This window comes from Podarcis raffonei, chromosome 4 (assembly GCF_027172205.1).
Source record: "Podarcis raffonei isolate rPodRaf1 chromosome 4, rPodRaf1.pri, whole genome shotgun sequence".
In the NCBI taxonomy this organism is placed as follows: domain Eukaryota; kingdom Metazoa; phylum Chordata; class Lepidosauria; order Squamata; family Lacertidae; genus Podarcis; species Podarcis raffonei.
Genome location: NC_070605.1, coordinates 95,907,505 through 95,930,712, shown reverse-complemented (window position 1 = coordinate 95,930,712; position 23,208 = coordinate 95,907,505). Strand labels below are relative to the sequence as shown.

At 44.1% G+C, this 23,208-nt stretch overlaps 1 protein-coding gene and 2 long non-coding RNA genes across 3 annotated transcripts in view; 1 reads left to right on the top strand and 2 right to left on the bottom strand.

The window, feature by feature from the left end:
• Positions 1-23,208, bottom strand: part of CLDN10 (claudin 10) — a 92,910-nt gene that overhangs the window by 67,893 nt on the left and 1,809 nt on the right. The gene's annotated exons all lie outside the window — the stretch shown is intronic.
• Positions 3,444-16,953, top strand: LOC128411955 (uncharacterized). Its single transcript, XR_008329984.1, has 3 exons — positions 3,444-3,574; positions 7,415-7,761; positions 16,757-16,953. It is a non-coding gene; the product is annotated as an uncharacterized LOC128411955 (long non-coding RNA).
• Positions 7,636-22,501, bottom strand: LOC128411954 (uncharacterized). The gene is made up of 3 exons (XR_008329983.1): positions 22,014-22,501; positions 9,605-9,764; positions 7,636-7,723 (listed from the first exon to the last, which is right to left on the bottom strand). It is a non-coding gene; the product is annotated as an uncharacterized LOC128411954 (long non-coding RNA).

Genomic DNA, 23,208 nt, shown 5'->3' with positions numbered 1-23,208 from the left:
ACGCAAAACAGCTCATTGCTAAAAAAAAAAAGGAAAAAAAGTGCAGAGTCCAAGTTGCACAGTAGCACTTGACAATTATTTTAGCAAAAGGTCGTGAAAGAAACTCAGGCATGCTTTAAGACTGGCTCCCTTCATCAGAGTCGTCGCCCCTCCCCCGTCTTTAAAGGAATTGCAGAATTAAAATGAGTCCTGTCTTTAGCATATACACATCACAGTATCTGAAGGTACTCGCCTTGCCTATTGGTTTATTTTACAGATGTATTGTGGCATCATCCAGATGTGAGTTATGCCAGGAACTTGTGGAATGCCCAGGGCAAAGTGGTAGTTCTCTGCCGGCTTTCCATCTGTAAAATATGAGTATTATGGATCCACCTGACAGTGCTAGAATTATAAAGCTGAATTATAAAGCTTCCTCCTCCTTAATCTCAGTGTTAATGGAGATCTGCCCTATGAGGTAAGCAAATCTTCTTGTGTTTTTGTCAATGTCAACATTCATTTCCCCCTGTGCTTCACCATTAGCTCCAGTGATGAAGAATTCTGCCTAGGTACTGTAGCCCTATACCAGACTTCAATTCTCTGCTACTATAAAGAATGTCTGGGCACATACATACCCTGATGAATATGTATCACTTTTCTTTTGTATTAAGTTCTTTAAAATGGCACAGCACTTGATATAGTTCTTCCTTTCCTAGACATCTGCAAAACGTATTCTAATATACGGTATATATTGGGCAGTTCATTTTTCTGCTTTAGGCCTAGTAAGCGATGAGGTCTTTCAAAATCATCCTCAAAGAGACTTGGAAATCTGGGGAGATCTCCTTTGACTATTACGCCAGGAAGTGTCTCCTACCAAATCCTTCCTCATTTTCTCCAGTCTCCGAAAGACGAGTATTTCTATTTTCATTATTTTTTTTGGAAATAATATTTATTAAAGTTTTAAAGGTTACAAAAAGGAAAAATAAAGAACACCATATTAAACAAAAACAAAACAACACATCACAATAATGAAAAATAAAAAAAGAGAAAGAGAAAAAAAGGAAAGAATAACAGAAAAATAAACACAATTAAAAAAACCACAACAAACCTTCCCATAACTTATCTTTCATTCACTTGTTTCCTTGACCTCCTCACACCTCCCTTTTTTGTATTCTAGTTCGGTTAGCTATTTCAGCAAATCCTTTCCATCTTTTCCAATTCTTGTCCTTATTTTACTATAATGTAACTTTACTTTCCCTCTTTTCACCAATTAACAATTTGTTTTTTCTTATTCCTTTATAACATTTCTGCTAAAACCACATAACTTCATTCCAACATCCTTCTAACATTCCTTAATTTTACAATGTTTCTGTAAATAAACTTTAAATTTCTTCCAATCTTCTTCCACCGACTCTTCTCCCTGGTCTCGGATTCTGCCGGTCATTTCCGCCAATTCCGAGTATTTCTATTTTCAATTTCCTCCATAGTGAGGGCCTTCTGTTGCCAGGATTGGTGTTACGTGCTCTGACCGTCTTGTCCCTGCAAGGAACCTGGCTGGCTGAATTGTGCACAAGCTGCACTTTCAGAACTATCTTCAAAGGTAGCCTCATGCAAAACATATTGCAGTAATCTAATTTACAGGCTACCAAAGCATAGGCAGCAGAAGTTAGGCTGTCCCTTGTCCAGATAGGGGTGCAGCTGGGCCACCAGCCAAAGCTGATGAAAGACATTACATGCCAGTGAGGCCACCTGAACCTCAAGCGACAGTGATGGATTCAGAAATACCCTCAAGCTGCATATCTGCTCCTTTAGAGAGAGTGTAACCCCATCAAGAGCAGGCAACCTCCCATCCATCTGGTCAAGGAAACCACCCACTAATGGTGCCTTATCTGAATTGAAGAGTTTATTGGCTCTCATCCAGTCCACTACATAGTCAAGTCATCCTTCCAGCACATCCATTGCCACACCTGCAAAGGAGAAGTAGAGCTGGGTGTTACTAGCATATTGCTGACAATATCCTCAGTGTTTTCTTGTAGATGTCATGTGGTCTAAACCACCGAGCATCTTGGGTTTGCTGGTCAGAAGGTTGGTGGTTCAAATCCCCGTGATGTAGTGAGCTCCCATTGCTCTGTTCCAGTTCCTGCCAACCTAGCAGTTCGAAAGCACGCCAGTGCAAGTAGATAAATAGGTACCACTGCTGCAGGAAGGTAAACAGCGTTTCCATGTGCTCTGGTTTCCGTCACGGTGTTCCCTTGCGCCAGAATTGGTTTAGTCCTGCTGGCCACATGACCCTGAAAGCTGTCTCTGGACAAACGCAGGCTCCCTCGGCCTGAAAACGAGATGAGCGCCACAACCCCATAGTTGCCTTTGACTGGACTTAACTGTCCAGGGGTCCTTTACCTTTTTTAAATATCACATGGACCCTGTAGAATGACACACTGAAGACTCCATTTTAGAAAGATGCTCTTATGTACATAATGGTCAATTTTCAAAATTCTAATTCATTCATTCAGCCTTCATTGACATAATAAAATTCTAATTCGCAGTGGGTATCATTTTTCAGAAAGTTATGAAAGTTTTGTTTGAAATGTCACGATCAATATATGTATGTCCTGAACTGCTTAGTATAAATGAAGAGAACATAAAAAAAACCCTTTTAAATTGTGGTTACAATGCCACAGTAAGTCTTCTTGTTAAGAAAAGCCCTGTGGGACATCATGGGATGTCACTTAGAAAACAGTTGCAGACAATTTTGCAGCAGTACACAAAGTTCTGTTCTCTAGATGCTTCATTTCCAGTAATATGGTGGAATTCTCCATGCCTACTGTATTGTCTAACTTTTAGACCATTTCAGTAATTTTAGATTGCATTGGAAGTAAAGCTGTAGATCAATCTGCAACTGTTTAATTTGGCCCCCCAAAACTCTTGACATCAGAAAGTCTTCAGCCATTTTGCTGCCTCCCACTAGCTCTTTCAGGGGCCCAGTGTCTGGGAGAGCACTGTTCTCCCTCTGGAGTACTAAAAGGCTACTGTGAAGTAAAACAGGACCTTTGATTTTATTATTGATACCAGATTATTCCTTGCGTCACTTCCCTCACTCTGAGCTGTCCATATTTTGACAATTGTCAAAAATAGGCTGCTTTCTTTGGGACTGATTTCCCTGTTGATCAGACAACTTCACAGCTATGCTGCCATTTTTATTTTTATTTTGGTGATGAGACTCACCGCCAACCCTAGAGAGTAACTTTAAACGTCTAAGGTGTTGGATCTGCTTGGTTCAATGTGGGCACTCCCTCAGTCTAGCATTTGCTTCAGTCCACACTGTAGCTATTGTGACTTCCATGGTGGCAATAAGGTACACTTTTCCTTAGCACCTGTCATCATCATCATCATCATCATCATCATCATATTTCATTGTTAGGTCACCTAAATATGCTAGACTTTGTACAGCAGTACTTTTAAGGCAACCCAAGGGCGTGTCTGGCTGGCTGAAACCCTGAAAATTATATCCACACAAAGCTTGAGGGCAAAGCTTGAGAATGGTAAAGTTAAGAAGATAGATGCTGATTGAATTGTCTGAATTCTCGACTAAATTGAGGTAGGCTTGATCTAGAAAGGCAATGCTTATATTCTTAAATTCCTCTCATTTCCTGCCGTTTAAACTATATGTCATGCTAACATTTCCCCTGGAATTATGCAAGTTTTTGTTGTCACTGCTTAAAAAAACCCCCAGACACAGAGACTGCAGTATTAACCAAAATACTAGTGAAGAGAAGGGCTTCCTAATCATTTTTCTTCCTGGGTTTTTTTTTCCACCCAAGAAGGCAAAAGATGCAAGTACACGTCTCTTTTCCCCCCTCGGGGTGGTGCACTGGTTGGCAGGGGGAGATGTGATTTGCCGCAAAAGAGGCAGAACACCTGCATGAAGCCATTTCCACTGCTGTACACAAGCTGGGGGGACGGGACACGAATCTAGGACCTGTGAGTTTAGTCCTCACTGATCGCAACACTTAAAAGTTTTGAAGTGGGAGGGGGAGGAAGTTAATTAATAATTTTAAGTAATTTATTTCCAAGTTAAAAGCTAATGTGTTAATCTATTTGAACCTTCCTTTTGTAATCATGCAGCACGGTAATGCGTGAATAACAACTTTATCCTGGTAGACAAATGGGCCTTTGGATTGTCAGGAGGCTGGCAGGTCACAGAGCTTTTGGTAATGATCTCTCTCGTATTACTGCCCAACCCTGTTAGTTTGCATAAGCTCCGTAGAAGAAGCAGTAAGATGGACATGTGACCTGGACTTGGGCAGGCCAAGTGAAACACAGCAAGAAATGAAACATATTATTCTTATTATTCATAATAAGAAAAGAGTATTGGGAAACAATTCATAATGAATTGAAAAAATTGTTTAAAAGTACTTTTCCAAAACACCACCACCACCACAGAGTCCTTTTTGTTGGGGATAATTCAGACGGAAATTCCCTGGTGTCAAAAAAGGTTATTTATGTATGCCACTACTGCGGCCCGTGTTTTGTTAGCCCCAAAATGGAAAATGAGCAAGGTCCCAACCAAAGAAGAATCTGGCAGCTCAAGCTGACAGAATATGCACAGCTTGTAGACTTAACATATAGAATGAGGGAACAAGAAGAACATATGTTTAAAGAAGATTGGAAAATGTTTATTGAATATATGGGTGGAAATTCTGTACATTTGAAAACGTGGGCAGCAGTAAGATAAATTCAGCAATGTAAGTTTTGATGGCTGTAATAACGGAATACTGAATGGTTTGGTTTATGTAAAATATGCAGGGATTTATGTTATGCAAAATGAACCATGGAAAGAGAAGGGAAGTCATTGATACTTTGTGTTGCAGAGCACGCCAGGCACTCCTGTCTTCCACTACCTCCCGTTTAAATGAATATTCTAAAATGTAAAACAAAATTTAATAAAAATTATGGAGGGGGAGTGGGCATTCACCAGCTTTAGAATCAAACCTGAATCAAGCTGGGGTCTGACTCTCTGGCTACTGCTCATTTCTAGCTCAGCTTTCATACACTCTGCTTTTGTCTTCTAACTACCAGCCGGGTGTGGGAAGAGGCCCACCCCTTTGCCCTCTGGCACACTGCAACTTCCTATGTATCACAAGTCACGGCGGCGTAATGGTTAGAGTGTTGGACTAGGACCTGGGAGAACAGGGTTTGAATCCCCACCCAGCCATGAAACAACCTAGGTGATCTTGGGCCAGTCGCCATCTGCTTCACAGGGTTGGTGTAAGGATGAAATGAGGAGGAGGAGAACCATGTACACCACCTTGAGATCTTTGGAAGATAAAGACAGTATTATAAATGAAATAGATAAATTAAATAAAGAAGGTGGTTCAGTGGCACTTAGGTAGGAACATGGATGGCACTGTGGGTTAAACCACAGAGCCTAGGACTTGCTGATCAGAAGGTCGGCAGTTTGAATCCCCACGACGAGGTGAGCTCCCGTTGCTCGGTCCCAGCTCCTGCCAACCTAGCAGTTCAAAAGCATGGCAAAGTGCAAGTAGATAAATAGGTACTGCTCCAGCGGGAAGGTAAACGGCGTTTCTGTGTGCTGCTCTGGTTCACCAGAAGCAGCTTAAGTCATGCTGGCCACATGACCCGGAAGCTGTACACCGGCTCCCTCGGCCAATAAAGCGAGATGAGCGTCGCAACCCCAGAGTTGGCCATGACTGGACCTGATGGTCAGGGGTCCCTTTACCTTTAAGGCCACAAAGACACTTACCCGACCTTTTCAGATATGAAACAGATTTTAATCCTTGCTGAATCCATGATCCCAGGAATTAGAAGGGACCCAGGCGTTGTACACACTAACCCCCTCCCCGCAACTCACAATGATACTGTTTGTCTTTATGCTTATGTCCAATCCACTCCGATCTCATCACCATAGGATCCAATTCTTAGAGGCCAAGGTCCCTTTGGCTCACCCCCCTTAAATATTTGAGGGGGCTGCTTCCCCAAAGTTGATGGGCATTATCATTCAAATGGTGTGCATCTGCCACGTCTTGTGATCTATTACACGGGATGGGGCTTACTTGCCCCCCCTTCCCAATATTTTTTTCCAGATTGGCACCCCTGCTTATCATGATGCAGAAACAGTTGTGGAAAAGGCCTTGGTCCAGTTTTATGCAGGGCTGGGAATGTCTATATGAAATTCTGGAGATCTGCTGTCAATGCAGCTACCGTATTTTTCGCACCATAGGATGCACTTTTTCCCCTCCAAAAATGAAGGGGAAATGTGTGTGCGTCCTATGGTGCGAATGCAGGCTTTCGCTGAAGCCTGGAGAGCGAGAGGCATCGGTGCACAGCGACCCCTCTCGCTCTCCAGGCTTTAGGAAGCTATCCGCAAGCCTTGCGCGCCCGGCGGGAGGTCCCGACGGGCGCGCGAGGCTTGGGGCGGCAGCCTGTCACCCGAAGCACGGGGAGCCCCCCGAGGGCTCTCCGTGCTTCGGGCGAGTGTCTGCAAGCCTTGCGCGCCCGGCGGGAGGTCCCGACGGGCGCGCGAGGCTTGGGGCGGCAGCCTGTCACCCGAAGCACGGGGAGGCCTCTGGAGGGCTCTCCGTGCTTGGGGCGACAGGCTGCAAGCCTTGCGCGCCCGGCGGGAGGTCCCGACGGGCGCGCGAGGCTTGGGGCGGCAGCCTGTCACCTGAAGCACGGGGAGGCCTCTGGAGGGCTCTCCGTGCTTGGGGCGACAGGCTGCAAGCCTTGCGCGCCCGGCGGGAGGTCCCGACGGGCGCGCGAGGCTTGGGGCGGCAGCCTGTCACCCGAAGCACGGGGAGGCCTCCGGAGGGCTCTCCGTGCTTGGGGCGACAGGTTGCAAGCCTTGCGCGCCCGGCGGGAGGTCCCGACGGGCGCGCGAGGCTTGGGGCGGCAGCCTGTCACCCGAAGCACGGGGAGGCCTCCGGAGGGCTCTCCGTGCTTGGGGCGACAGGCTGCAAGCCTTGCGCGCCCGGCGGGAGGTCCCGACGGGCGCGCGAGGCTTGGGGCGGCAGCCTGTCACCCGAAGCACGGGGAGGCCTCCGGAGGGCGCCCCGTGCTTCGGGCAGGTGTGCGCAAGGCTTGGGGCGGCAGCCGCGGCTGGGGGGGGGAATAAATTTTTTTTATTCATTCCCCCCCCCCCAAAAAAACGAGGTGCGTCCTATGGGCCGGTGCGCCCTATAGAACGAAAAATACGGTAAATGCTCTGCTACTTGGACTAGCGATCTGTTCCACTATAAGTAAGTGTCTTATGTGCCAAAACCTTATGAGGTTTCAGAGCTGAATTAGTTTTCTACTCTGTGCCAGGCAGATTTTGATTCCTTCTGCCATTGTTTTAATGCTTCAATAGTTCTTTATCTTTTAAGTTACAAAAGGTGATTGTACTGGGAACTCCTTTGTCAAAACTTCTTTCTCTCCCTAGGTCAGCAGGGAGCCACTGCCACTTGGCCAGTTTTACAGATTAAACATTCCTGCATTGGTAACGATGGAAGCATCTGCAAATCTTTGGATCCAATTTTCCAACTGCTCCAAATGTCACAGTGCATTCTTCCTCGCGCACTGAGAACCATCTCCCCGTTTTCTTCATGCGCCAGTTGAATTGGAGCTTTCACATCCTCTGGGAACGAGAAATGTTGTTTTGGACTTCAGAAGGCCCTCTTGCCTTTTATGCCGCAGTCTAGAAAAGCTGATAGAAATTCACTTTCTTTCATAGCATGCCAACGTACTCCATCTACCTTAGTGGAAGGCAAAAGCGTGTGAGCAAAAATGGTAATGTATCAGTTGAAGAAATATTGCGGTTCTATCTATTTCTGTGTTCGTGAAACCCAGAGGTGGCCTTTGTGGCACCCTATCTAGATCAGTGTCTCCCAAACTTGGGTCTCCAGCTGTTTTTGGACTACAACTCCCATCATCCCTAGCTAGCAGGATCAGTGGTCAGGGATGATGGGAACTGTAGTCCAAAAACAGCTGGAGACCTGTTTGGGAAATACTGCTCTAGATGCAGTTTAATTCTCAGCTTCCATCATCCCTATTAGCCATGCTGGCCGGGCTAATAGGATCTGGATAATACCATGTTGGCTTTCCCTGGTCTAACTATTATATTGCCTGCCTTTCTCTAAATATCTGGTAGCTAGGGGCAGCTACCCTGGAATTACATGACAGCAAGAAAGCAATTTAGTTTATATTCGCCCCTGTTAAAAGTCATACTAGAGACTCAGCTACATTAGTTTAAAAAAAAACCCCAGCATATTGAATGCATTATAAGCATGCAACACCAGGAGGCGCTGTAGAGCAGAAAACTTTTCTATGAGGTTTTACATAGCGTTTATTTTTCCCTTTTTGTTATAGTGATGTAATTTCTGACTTATTTATAGTGGCCTTCCCCCTGTGTGTAGATCCACCCCGGACTGCCTCTGAATTAGAGTTGTGTTGGCCTAGCTAGACCACCCCTTGGTCCATGAGGTTGAGCAATCCTCCTTTTTTAAAAAATCTGATGTTTTAACCTAGTGCTCCTAGTGAGGAAGTCTGGTGATACATTTGGACATTTCTGTGGTGCAATTGCGTTCTCCCCATGAGGACGAGCTGCAGCACAGACTTTGAGCAGAGCAGTGAAGAACAGAGACAGAGCCTTGTAAGCACTGACTCTAGCATGCCTGTCAGGGAACTGCCATCGGCTCAGAGGCGAGGAATAGAAGGGCAGTTGTGTTACAGGGAGCCTCCTAAAATCTTGGGAAGCAGTTCCTCTCCCGGGGAGGAGGAAAGCCCCACCTCTAGTGGGGAAGAGGTGCAAGGACCAGAGGATGCTGGTGGGAGCCTTAACACCGCTCCTGGGCAAGCCGGACAGGAGGGAACACGCCCTTGCCATCGCCCGTCCTGCGCAGTAGCCTAAGGCGCAAAGAGGGAAGGAGAAGGTTGGGAGTAATGAAACTCTTATGTTGGAGGAGGTCCAAAAATAGACCACTCCCGGATTCTGCTAGTGATTGAGCCAGACATGAGCTTTGGAGCTCTTCACTGTAAATAGTTCGCACCAAAATAAAACCTGTAAAACACAGGTTTGGAGTCCTGCCTGGTTACTCTCAAGCAACCGCAACAGCCATCTGACAATGCCCAATAATTTTGCATTTTTACAAGTTTTGTGTGTTTGAGAGAGAGAGCGCAAGTATTAGAACGATTCCTGGATTAGCCAACCTGTAACATATCCTTTCATAGTTAACATCTTTCATTTTAATACTCAAAATAATTAAGAGGTGGCATACGAGAAGATTTAGAGGGTTCTACGAGATTAAGATCAACAATCTCAAAGAGGTGATTTTAAAAAGATGGCTGAAGTGTAGGAACATTTTGAAGGTATTGTTTTCTGCAGAATAATACTCTCAACGATCCAATGCCAACTTAATTGCTTTCCTTTGGATTTTCCTTCCTGATATAATCGTACTTGAACTGTTATGAAGCCATCCACTGCACATCAAAAAGATGTGTGCTTCTAGGGATTAATATTGGTTACCTTCAGTTCTGCTCAGTTCAACCTTTCATTTTGGATTCCTCAGAACTGCGGCAGGCCACACACTACCAGGGGGTTACACAATTTGATAACTTCACGTGAACCATTTACCTGAATGATACAGGGGCACTTCCAGGCTGTCGCTATTTTCGGCTGAGATTCAATCACATCCTGCCAAATTCAGGCTGTGAAATCATAGTAGATTGGGAAGTCTTGCGCAGCAAACCTGCTTCCTCAAAAGAGCAGACTCGAGAAACAATGGAGTGCATCTCTGGAGATAAAGTCAAACAGCTGTGTTAGCAGTGACCTCCCTTTGGCTCAAGCCTGGGCATTGTGTATGGATGTCCTGGGCCTCCCAGACGAGAAGACCCCCTTTTGGCTTCATTGATGTGGTCCAAAGGAAAGCAGAGCAACATGTTTGGCACCAGTGCGGCTGGAGTTGCTGGTAGGAGATCTACAAGATGCCACCCAACTGCCTTAGGGACTCTTCTCTGGGTTTGTATAGGGTTTACTCTTTAGCCTTTTCTTCTCCCAAAGATGTCCCACGAGGTAGCAGAGGTTTAGGGTCAGAGTTATGTGGAACAACCGATTGGTTCAAAATTGGGAAAGGAGTACAACAAGGCTGTATATTGTCTCCCTGCTTATTTAACTCATATGCAGAACTCATCATGCGAAAGGCTGGACTGGATGAATCCCATGCCGGAATTAAGATTGCCGGAAGAAATATCAACAACCTCAGATATGCAGATGACAAAACCTTGATGGCAGAAAGTGAGGAGGAATTAAAGAACCTCTTAATGAGGGTGAAAGAGGAGAGCGCAAAATATGGGCTGAAGCTGAACATAAAAAAAAACTAAGATCATGGCCACTGGTTCCATCACCTCCTGGCAAATAGAAGGGGAAGAAATGGAGGCAGTGAGAGATTTTACTTTCTTGGGCTCCATGATCACTGCAGATAGTGACAGCAGTCATGAAATTAAAAGACGCCTGCTTCTTGGGAGAAAAGAAATGACAAACCTAGACAGCATCTTAAACAGCAGAGACATCACCTTGCCGACAAAGGTCTATATAGTTAAAGCTATGGTTTTCCCAGTAGTGATGTATGGAAGTGAGAGCTGGACCATAAAGAAGGCTGATTGCCGAAGAATTGATGCTTTTGAATTATGGTGCTGGAGGAGACTCTTGAGAGTCCCATGGACTGCAAGAAGATCAAACCTCACCATTCTGAAGGAAATCAGCCCTGAGTGCTCACTGGAAGGACAGATCCTGAAGCTGAGGCTCCAATACTTTGGCCACCTCATGAGAAGAGAAGACTCCCTGGAAAAGACCCTGATGTTGGCAAAGATTGAGGGCACAAGGAGAAGGGGATGACAGAGGACGAGATGGCTGGACAATGTTCTTGAAGCTACTAACATGAGTTTGACCAAACTGTGGGAGGCAGTGGAAGACAGGAGTGCCTGGCGTGCTCTGGTCCATGGGGTCACGAAGAGTCGGACACGACTAAACAACTAAACAACAACAAGATGGGCTACCTTCCCAGGTTCCCTCTACGGCACGTGTAGAAGCTGCCTTCTTGACCGTTAGACCTACTATTGGTCCCGTCTGCTCAATCCTCCGGAGCCTGTTTTTGCATGCAGGGGAAGGACCTTATCTCACCGAGGTTTTGAGACCCATCAGCTACCCACACCTGGTTTAGCCGGCCAGTTGAAGCCGTTTCCCAGGGTGCAGCCGGCGTCACATGCTGACAGCTTCTAGGAGCCACAGGTGAGATCTGAGTGTAGGGTGGGGACCAAAGGTGGACAAACTACCCCAGAAGATGCAATATGTGTAGTCCCACCAGAGATGCTATCCTTCCCCTAACATCCCATATACTGTAGGACCAATGATATGTCTGTAGTCAGCAACAGGTCAGTTCCCCCCCAAGCGATTAAAGCCATGGGAATGTTCATGACACCATCCCCTTCACTGCAAAAAGCATAGATTTCCATTCCAATTACAGCAGCTGAAAAGTCGGCACTTTATATCCTAGCAACAAACCAGCAGCCCCAATGGAACTGGAAGCCTCCATAATGTTCTCCAACCTGCTTCTGTTGAGCCTTTAATTGAAGAAGAAGAAGAAGAAGAATCTTTATTTGCATCAGCCACTAGCCATAGCAATAAAATAAATAAAATGTACAGAAGACAGCAGTAAAAACTAAACTACATTTTGGGGGTTTACATCATTAAATAATAGATCTTATTCTGATTGCCCCCGCTAAAACCCTTGCAGGTTTTGCTGTCACCAAATCATCTTGATTTGCTAAAAGAAAGGACACAGTAGCAATGGTTGAGCAACCCGGCATGGACAGTAATAGAGGGCTCATAACCTCACTCCTCAAATGTTTATAGAGTGCAAGCCAGAAACACATGAGCCACTGACTCAATACTGCCATCTTCACATGGACATACGGTAACTGTTTTTCAGTGGATTTTTTTGAAATCGACCCTCAAGTCCTGCGGAAGGCAGCATATTCAATCTTGCAAAAGTGAAAGCGTGTCTGTACAGTGGTGCCTCGCAAGACGAAATTAATTCGTTCCGCGAGTTTTTTCGTCTTGTGATTTTTTCGTCTTGCGAAGCACGGTTTCGGAAAAGTTTTGGAAAAGCTTCAAAAATCACCAAAGTCTTCAAAAACCTCAAAAAAGGCTACCACACCGCGTGCTATGAGTTGCTCCTCGAAGTCAAGTCGCAACTGTATTAACGGTTTTAAGAAAAAGGAAACAAACTTGCAAGACGTTTCCGTCTTGCGAAGCAAGCCCATAGGGAAATTCGTCTTGCGAAGCAACTCAAAAAACCAAAAACCCTTTCGTCTTGCGAGTTTTTCGTCTTGCGAGGCATTCGTCTTGCGAGGTACCACTGTATTTCGGATTATTCTGCTGCTCGATATCATATAGGTGCTGTCTAAGTACAGTGGTAAAAGGTAAAGGTAAAGGGACCCCTGACCATTAGGTCCAGTCGTGGCCGACTCTGGGGTTGCGGCGCTCATCTCGCTTTATTGGCTGAGGGAGCTGGCGTACAGCTTCTGGGTCATGTGGCCAGCATAACTAAGCTGCTTCTGGCGAACCAGAGCAGCGCACGGAAACGCCGTTTACCTTCCTGCTGGAGCGGCACCTATTTATCTACTTTCACTTTGACGTGCTTTCGAACTGCTAGGTTGGCAGGAGCAGGGACCGAGCAACGGGAGCTCACCCCGTCATGGGGATTCGAACTGCCGACCTTCTGATCAGCAAGTCCTAGGCTCTGTGGTTTAACCCACAGCGCGTCCCTATATGTACAGTGGTACCTCGGGTTAAGTACTTAATTCATTCCGGAGGTCCGTTCTTAACCTGAAACTGTTCTTCTTCTTTCTTTTTTTTTAAAAAATGATATTTATTAGAGGTTTAATAGTTACAGAAAAAAGAAAAAAGAGACAATAAAAAGTTAAACAAAACAAAACAATACCTTACAATACATCAAAAATAAAAACAAAAACAAAAAGCAATACAACAAAACAACAAGAAAAACAAAAACATTTAAAAACACATCCAATATTCCGTATCTTTACCTTTCATTTACTTGTTTCATCGACCTCCTCACACCTCCCTTTTTTGTATTCTAGTTCAAATTAGCTATTTCAGCAAATCCTTTCCATCTTTCTCAATTTTTGTTCTATAATTTATCTTAACACAATCTAATCTTAAATTTTCCACTTTGGCCCATTAACAATCTATTTTTACTTAATTCTTTATAATATTTCTGCTAAAGCCATATAACTTCATTCCAGCATCCTTCTAGCATTAATTAATTTTGCAATATTTCTGTAAATATACTTTGAATTTTTTCCAATCTTCTTCCACTGACTCTTCTCCCTGGTCTCGGATTCTGCCAGTCATTTCCGCCAATTCCATGTAGTCCATCAGCTTCATCTGCCATTCTTCCCGGGTGGGTAGATCTTGTGTCTTCCAATGCTTTGCGATAAGTATTCTTGCTGCTGTTGTAGCATACATAAAAAAAGTTCTATCCTTCTTTGACACCAATTGGCCGACCATGCCCAGGAGAAAGGCCTCTGGTTTCTTCAGGAAGGTATATTTAAATACCTTTTTCATTTCATTATAAATCATCTCCCAGAAGTTCTTAATCCTTGGGCATGTCCACCAAAGGTGAAAGAGTGTACCTTCAGTCTCATTACATTTCCAGCATTTATTATCGGGCAAATGATAGATTTTTGCAAGTTTGACTGGTGTTATGTACCACCTGTAGATCATTTTCATTAAATTCTCTTTCAAGGCATTACATGCCGTAAACTTCATACCTGTGGTCCATAACTGTTTCCAGTCAGCCATCATAATGTTATGTCCAACATCTTGTGCCCATTTAATCATAGCAGATTTCACCGTTTCATCCTGCGTATTCCATTTCAACAGCAAGTTATACATTCTTGACAAATTCTTAACTTTGGGGTCTAACAATTCTGTTTCCAATTTTGATTTTTCCACCTGGAAGCCTAGTTTTTTGTCCAAATTATATGCCTCCATTATTTGATAATAATGGAGCCAGTCTCGCACTCTGTTTTTTAATTTTTCAAAACTCTGCAGTTTTAATCTATCTCCCTCTTGTTCCAGAATTTCCCCTTAACCTGAAACTGTTCTTAACCTGAAGCACCACTTTAGCTAATGGGGCCTCCCGCTGCTGCCACACTGCTGGAACACAATTTCTGTTCTCATCCTGAAGCAAAGTTCTTAACCCGAGGCACTATTTCTGGGTTAGCGGAGTCTGTAACCTGAAGCAGTTGTAACCTGAAGCATATATAACCCGAGGTACCACTGTAAATTATTTGCTTTACTGAAGCCCAGTGTTAGTAACTGTTGTGGTGACAAATCAGAAAAGTAAAGCTTTTGGTTGACAATTTTAGTCCAAGCGCTCTCATGACAATCTTGCGATACTAAGGGTAGTAGGCCAGTGGGGTTTAAATTTAGGCGAAGCCAGTAATTAAATAGGGGACGCGGGTGGCGCTGTGGGTAAAAGCCTCAGCGCCTAGGGCTTGCCAATCGAAAGGTCGGCAGTTCGAATCCCCGTGGCGGGGTGCGCTCCCGCTGCTCGGTCCCAGCGCCTGCCAACCTAGCAGTTCGAAAGCACCCCCGGGTGCAAGTAGATAAACAGGGACCGCTTACTGGCGGGAAGGTAAACGGCGTTTCCGTGTGCTGCGCTGGCTCGCCAGATGCAGCTTTGTCACGCTGGCCACGTGACCCGGAAGTGTCTCCGGACAGCGCTGGCCCCCGGCCTCTTGAGTGAGATGGGCGCACAACCCCAGAGTCTGTCAAGACTGGCCCGTACGGGCAGGGGTACCTTTACCTTTTTAGTAATTAAATGTCCTACGCCAAATCTGTAATTCGACAGAGGGGAGGTTAGCCTCTAAGCGCAATGAAGCCTTTAATTGGCTGTGACCACCTGTCAGCACTTCTCTTATCATCGCTAAATCTGAGCATGGGAGAGAGATTTCCCCACGCAATTCAGACACAAAACCGGTCACGCTTGTAGGCACAAGGTGAGAAATGCAGGCAAAAATGTAATCTCTCTAAGGCACGAGGGTAGCAGAGTCAAAAGTTCACTTCTGATATTGTTTGGCACATGGTAGGAGAGTATACAGCCAAACCAAACTGAACCGAAGCCACCAGCCGTCATCTGTGTTGACCCGCCATGTCACAGGCAGGCAGCAGATGGGTGTAGCCAGGATGGGGGGGGGCAGGACAAACACCTGTCCTGTTCCAGAACCGAGCTACCTGCCATGCGATAGGTCAGTTTGCAGAAGCCACGCCTATCACTCAGTTGGGTTGCCAGTTGCATCACTAGAATGCGCCACAACATCGACCTCAGCGAGCATTTCAGTTTCAAATATTCTGATTATTTCTACTTTTAGTTAAGTATTTTTATTTATTTACCTGATTCGGGGGGGACACAGCTGCCCCCACCCCACCTACACCCATAAGGCAGCATAAATGGAAAATCTATCATATTTGGTTGGCTGGCTGTGTTTGATTTGACTGGTCACATCTGTAGTGAAAACTGCATTCACTCACAAGCAAACAGCCCATTGCACAGACGTCTTCTTTTCACGACTGACAGCAATCTGAAATTCGTTAAGTGTTAACTATCAATGTTGCTGAGCCATGGTGATGGCAGAGTTTGCATCTTTCGCTCCGTTCAGCCTTGCCCTGCCAAGAGTATTCAGACAAAAAGCTATTACCGCCTGCATGTTTTGGGTGCGCCTTCTGACAAAGACTGGCCCTTCCTATAAGGAAATATTAAACCCTTAGGATTAACGACGGCCACAAAAGAAGCCTCTCAAAATACTTAAAAGGCTGGATTCCACAGCCCAGTGTTATGCACAATAGAAACACTGCCAACAGCAAAGGGTATATTGGAGTTTTATAAAAAACTGTAAGAAACTTTACTTCCCAAGGGAACAATTCTATGCACGAGAAGCTGGCATAGAGGAAGCCACTGTAAGTTACGCCAGTGTAAAGTACATCATGTGCTGCTCTGCCTGGTAGATTGAAAACAAAATAGTGTTTTATGCCAGGTCGCCAGGTCACATGATCAATCTGAGCAGGCTTGTGGAATATGCAGAAATGGCGAAACTTACCTGGAGAATAAGAAATCAATCAAGATAAGAAATTTTATAAAAGAATGGGAAATTTACAGATAAACTGCAAACAGATCAAAACATTAGCAGGATTATTGTAATAACCAGCAGTTTCATAAGAGTATATATTTAAAGTAGGTAATTAAATGAGCAAATTAAATGAATTTGGATATGCAGAAGATATTAAAAAATAAATTTAAGGAACCGCAGAAAGGGGGAAGGAAGTCAAACCTTGAAATGTAAGAGTGATTGTAAAACTAATGAAATGTATAAACTTGAAAAGTATAAATAAAAAGTTTTTAAAAAACAAAATCTTAGGATCCAGCCAGAGTCCCCCCTTCTCTGATCCTCAGCTGGCTAAGCAAGTTACGCTGGCATGTCTTTGGCTGAGCCAGGGTTGGGGACTTAATGACAACTGAGCCTAAAGTCTCCAGGATCTTGTCATTGGATTGCTCTCTAAGTGGCAAATGATTGTCAGAGGTTGTGTGTGTTTTGTGTTCATAGCCTTCACATTGGCTGCCTTGGGGAGGGGGGTTACAGGTTATTGTGCCCCTGTAATGCCCTTGTGAGTGGACTATGATTACATCTCCTGTTTCCTTTACAGATTATGGCAAGCAATAGACTGCATTCTGGAGGAAGAAGGAAATTAGACAGTGGATGCTTGGCAACTGCTGGGCGTCTGCCATGGCTGTTCTTTATTGCGGCCAGCAACTTCCAGTTTTTCCTCTGCCTGAGAAGAGACAGAGGTAACTAGGATGCACTATGCGGTCTTCAGTTTGCAGGGGAACAGCTTTGTCCTGCTACATTCAATTACTGCAGACGTTGTGTACCGTGCAAGTTGCACAAAGAGCTTTCTGCAAGGATACCAGTGATACAAGACCAACTATAATTCATGGTAGGTCTGTTTTGATTTTGGGCACCGGGTGGTACTGTTGTGTTATTACCTTGTAAGCAGCACTACAGCGACACCTACTGATGGAGAACATGCATTACAAAGCAGCTGCCACGTACCGATCAGAAGCAACTCACACCCAATACAGAAAGGATTTGTTTGAAAAAAGTATGTATTCTTGCTCATGCACATTTGAATTGCTTCAAGCATTACTGTATCATTACTGAACAAAACTGTGCAATCTTCTACAGTGGTGCCTCAGGTTACAGATGCTTCAGGTTACACGATTTCAGGTTGCACACCACACCAAACCCGGAAGCACCAGAACGGGTTACTTCCAGGTTTTGGCGCTCGCACATGCACAGACACTAGATTGCGCTTTGCGCATAAGCGACAAATCGCGACCCACGCATGCGCAGATATGGCATTGTGGGTTGCGAATGGTGCGGGCTGCGAACGTGCCTCCTGCACGGAACACATTCGCAACCCGAGGTTCCACTGTATTTGCTTTGAAACTCCCTGCCCCTTTCTATTCTAGTCCTCATTCCCTATATACCGGTAAAAGCATTCTGCTCCAAAAGTAACAAATACACATTTTTTCACTATATTGGGTGATTGTAAATTCATAAATTGGGTGTATCATTACCTACAAGTAACAATTTAGGCCAAGGTACTTGCCAGATATTGTAAGGATCCATGTTAAGTGCTCAGACGATTGCTGAAATATGCAGATTCCTATGAAAAACACTGGCTGCAAAGTTGAGATGTGCAATTATGTAAGTGTTGGAAAGCAGCCAAAATCATGGGATTTCTTTGACCTTGTTTTATAATCCCCAGGTGTTGATGGTTGCAGCGGCTCTAGGGTGATGCTAAGAAGCAGTGCAGTTACCGTATTTTTCGCTCCATAAGGCGCACCTGATCATAAGGCGCACCTAGTTTCTAGAGGGGGAATTTAAAAAAAAAAAATTATTTAAAGGGAGCGCTGCTCTTTTAAGGGTGCGTGGCTCCTGTGGGCTTTTCTATGAGGTGGGAGAAGAGACTGATGCGGCCAGTCAGTCCCTTCTCCCTCCCTTCAAGAGCCAGTGTGGTGCAGTGGTTAAGAGCAGTGGACTCGTATTCTGGTGAACCGGGTTCGCTTCCCTGCTCCTCCACATGCAGCTGCTGGGTGACCTTGGGCTAGTCACACTTCTCTGAAGTCTCTCAGCACCACTCACCTCACAGAGTGTTTGTTGTGGGGGAGGAAGGGAAAGGAGATTGTTAGCCGCTTTGAGACTCCCTAGGGTAGTGATAAAGCGGGATATCAAATCCAAACTCTTCTTCTCCTCCTGGGGAAAAGCCTGCAAGAGCCGCACGGAGCTAGTGTGCGGCTCTTGGGGGCTTTTCCCGCCTGCCTCCCCCCTGCATTCGCTCCATAAGATGCACACACATTTCACCTTGCTTTTTAGGAGGGAAAAAGTGTGTCTTATGGAGCGAAAAATACGGTACCTCTCCGCTGGCAGAAAAAGGTGCTACTGATGAGAGAGGTATAAGGAGGATGGGATTGGGTCGGGGCATCAGAGCCTTTAGATCTACAGGTTGGTCAAAAGTCTCAGCTGTACCAACCCTTGAGCAGCCTCAGCAAAAATAAGCTTCTATACTGCTCCCTGCTAGTGTGTTTGTTAGCTGATACAGGAGTCTGGGGCAGGAATAACAACAACAACAACAACAACAACAACAACAACAACAACAACAACAATTTATATACCATCCTTCATCCAAAGATCACAGGGCTGTTTACAATATAATACAAGGAATGGTTACCTTACATCCTACAAAGGTAACGGGAGCTTCTTGATGCTCACCATTAAACGGTTCCTTATTGGGCAGAACACACGCTCATTTTTAAATTATTTACTAATTTAAATAGCAATTAATCCCAAAGTAGGTTTGCGGAACCAACAGACAACATTAAAATATAAACACCAGAGGCCTTTCTCCTGGGCATAGTTGGCCAATTGGTGCCAAAGAAGGATAGAACTTTCTTTATGTATGCTACAGCAGCAGCAAGAATACTCATCGCAAAGTATTGGAAGACACAAGAATTACCCACCTTGGAAGAATGGCAGATGCAAGTAATTGACTATATGGAAATGGCTGAGATGACTGGCAGAATCCGAGACCAGGGAGAAGAGTTGGTGGAAGAAGACTGGAGGAAATTTAAAATTTATTTACAGAAGTATTGCAAAATGTATGAATGCTGATGACATTGAAATAAAATGAAGGGGTTCTAGTAATAAGAGATAAAAATTATAAATTATAAATTTGGGAGGTAAAATATATAAGGACAAAGTAGTAGGATACGGATTTGCTGAACTAATTGTTAAAAAGGGATATAAAAAAGGGAGGCGTGAGGAAGTCAGGAAAATAAGTTAATTGAAGATGAATAATTAGAAAAGAGTGATTTGTGTTTTTCTTATTCTATTTTTTGTGTGTCGATTGTTCTCCCCCCCCTTGTTAAATGTTTGTATTTTATGTATTGTGAAAGTTTGTATTGTTGTGTTTTATATTTTCTCTGTGTTTTTATTGTACTATTTTTCTATTGTTAAACCTAATAAAATATTATATATATATATATATATATATATATATATATATATATATATATATATATAAACATTACCAATTCAAGTTATTTGGAGAAATATCAGGGGCGTGATAGCTCTCTGGGGCCCTTTCCTGCTCTGAGATCAGTACAGCTGCTCTCAGGTTATTTTAGGATCCGTTTGATAAAAACGATTCTGCCATGAGTTGTGTTGCCATATTTTGCAGAGCAGAAAAGAGGACATAAGGGCCGACGTCTACTTTTAACTGTGGATGGCTATGACAACTCTCATTTTACAGACCCATGCAAACGAGGACGTGTCCTGAAAAAAGAGTTTCTAATCTACTTCTACCACACAGATAAATTTTATCAGGGAGATGCTAGCTCCTGTTTATTTTCTCTCGTCCGTGCACCACTCTTGGCAACGATGCTCTTTTTGGCATTGAAAAGTCGCTCAGCTGCCCTTCCTACATGCTTTGCTCTTGTCTGATTTTGCTCCACCATCTTATGATTCTGCCGACTCATGTGGCTTTTTTAAAAAAAAATTGTTTGTTTGCGCCACCCTATGCTTACACACACACACACACACACACACACACACACACACACACATTCATGCCCTCTAAAAGTCAAAGAAAACTCTCCAATAGTTTCTCAATAGCAGCCGTTCCATCAGGCTTTACACACACACACACACACACACACACACTGCAGCAAAACAGTGATCAGGCTTTCTTAACATACCTCACTGCGTTTTCAACACTGCTTGAAGTCTGGACGTGCACATCGTTTGCACACTGCCTAATTTTTGTCACAGTGGCTGGATGGAACTGCTGATTTCCCCCCAAAACAGCCTTGAGTTCCCAGATGGAATCTACACACATATAAAAAAAACAAACCGCTCTGAAAATGCTTTTTTAAAAAGCGTTTTTTAAAAATACATTGAATTTTCCATGAGGCTCACCATCGCCATCTAGTGTCACATTGCATATTGCACTTAAAACACACTTAAAATGTTTTCATCCAGCCCTACGAACACTGGCTAAGGGGGCTTAATATTGCAAGCCGGTTGTTTAGATATTGCAAACGGGACCTCGCTAATTGCGGTTGCATCCAGGTAACTGAGCACGACTCCCCAATTGCTTGCACAAAGTTTGCAAGGAGCTTAGGTGATGCTGGCTACTTAACCAGCAATCCTTCTCTTTTCTTGATGAGTTGCTTTAAGCATTGCCAAACACTTCCAAGCGCATTTCTCCATTCCAAGTCCCTAATCGTACCGAGTCCCAATTTTGTGAGTGTGTAAAAGCAGCTTTATTGAACCAGAGCGCCAAATAATCCTTTAACAAGCACCTTGGGCTGTTTTTTCTGCACCAGAAAGCCCAACTTTGCAACAATCCCTGGCCTGGGGAACTGTCGCAGCCCAGTTCGATTCACGCTTTCTCAGGAGCAAGCTGCCCTCCATCACTGTGAATCACGATGTAAACCCAGAGGATATATAGATCTATACTGATTGTAAGGTCAATAACCGGTTGAGAAAGTAGGAAGAAAACAGAGCACATAAAACACGATAGAACACATTGGAAGGGGCAAGAGGAATATAAAATGGAAGAATGGTATAAAGAGCTGTAGGATATAACTATTAATAATAAATTAACATGTTCCATTAAGGAAAGACGGGGAATATGCAGGAGAAATGATTTTGAGGAGATATGGAAGGCGTTTGTAGAATTTGTACTGTTAAAACAGAAAGGGGTCAAACCATCGCAAGAGGTGTTGAAATTTTGGGAGGTAGAATAGTTACAATGGAATGGTCTCAGGGGTGGGGTGCACACTTTTACTCTTATTTATTATTACTTTGTCAAAATAAAATAATAATAAAAAGAAAACAAATATGAAAAAATAACACATTAAGTATAGTATTAAAGGTAGAATTAAAAATAATGTGAACCGTGAAAAATATAAAATAATTATTTTAAAATGGTTAAAACAATGTAAAGTGTTAATAATTTTAAAATTAAGGAAGGATCCTGTGATCCTTCTGTGCTGCCGCACAGAAACCCAGAGATTTAACCCCCCCAATTTCTTCCCAACCCTATACTGCATATAACACCGATGTCTCACAACAAATGTAACTGAAGAATCTGAAGAAAAAGACTGTGCATGTGCTTTTGAAAATGAGGGGAAATTATTATTTTTTTAAAGAAGAAAAGGAGTGTGTGGCAGCCCCCACTATTTAAAAAACCCCCACCCCTATTATATCATTAGACCCAGAACATAAACCTATGAAACTAGAAAAGAGCAAAAAATATCAATGTTTGGTCCAGATCCTGGGTACTGCACCCTCACTAAAGGAGGCTGTATGGAGGATTCACTAAATGACGTGTGTACCTGAGCTTAAGGCCTCAAATTCTCTATATCTTATATGCTGCTTTATTACAAAAATGACGACTAGACTACTGATCCTAAACTGAATAGTTGCCCAACCACCCCTTCCAGAACCCACTGCTCTCAAATGCCTCGCATTCAAACTCCCTTTCAAATCCTCATCCGATCACCACCCACCACCAGAGTTCCACAATCTCTCTTTCCCCCTCCCTCCCTCCTTGACATTCCTTTAATAATTCTGATACAGGTACAGTGGTAGCTCGGGTTAAGAACTTAATTTGTTCCGGAGGTCCGTTCTTAACCTGAAACTGTTCTTAACCTGAAGCACCACTTTAGCTAATGGGGCCTCCTGCTGCCACTGCGCCGCCGGAGCACGATTTCTGTTCTCATCCTGAAGCAAAGTTCTTAGCCCGAGGTACTATTTCTGGGTTAGTGGAGTCTGTAACCTGAAGCGTATGTAACCTGAAGCATCTGTAACCCGAGGTACCACTGTACATTCAATATTTTATACATGCTCCTCCCTGTAACCATACTGTTAGAAGCATTTGAGCTTCCCATTCCTGGTTCCTAGGAAATGGAGGTGACCAAACTGCAGGTTCTCAATCTCTGTTCCAAAAACCAGTTGTCTTCCCCCAAAATGATCCTGAGAATTGTAGTTTGTTAGGGGTTCTGGTGACTGTAGGTCTGTGAGAGGGAAGCCACAATAGTAATAGTAATTTATTATTTGTACCCCGCCCATCCGGCTGGGTTTCCATCTGGCACAAATCATTTTGGGGGAAGTGATGTGCTTTCAAGGCGCATTGGATGCTCTTTAAAACATAGCATCATAGAATTGTAGAGTTGGGACCCCAAGGGTCATCTAGTCCAAGCCCCTGCAATGCAGGAATCTCAACTAGATGATCCATGGCCGATGGCCATCCAAGTGCTGCTTAAAAACCTCCAAGGAAGGAGAGTCACTGCTTCAGGGCCTAAGGGCCTCTGGAGCAGGAGAAAACAAGCTTGCTCCATTCTCCATGTGACAGCCCTTTAGAATTTACTTATTGAAAGGGCTGCATGGTGTGGATCTCATATCAGTCCTACGAGAGTGTAAGCAACACATTTCTCTCTCCCCTTTCTCCACACCATGCAGAATTGCAATGGTAACCAGAAGTGGGCAGGATACTTGCATCGCGGCGGGTTGGACTAGATGACCCTTGGG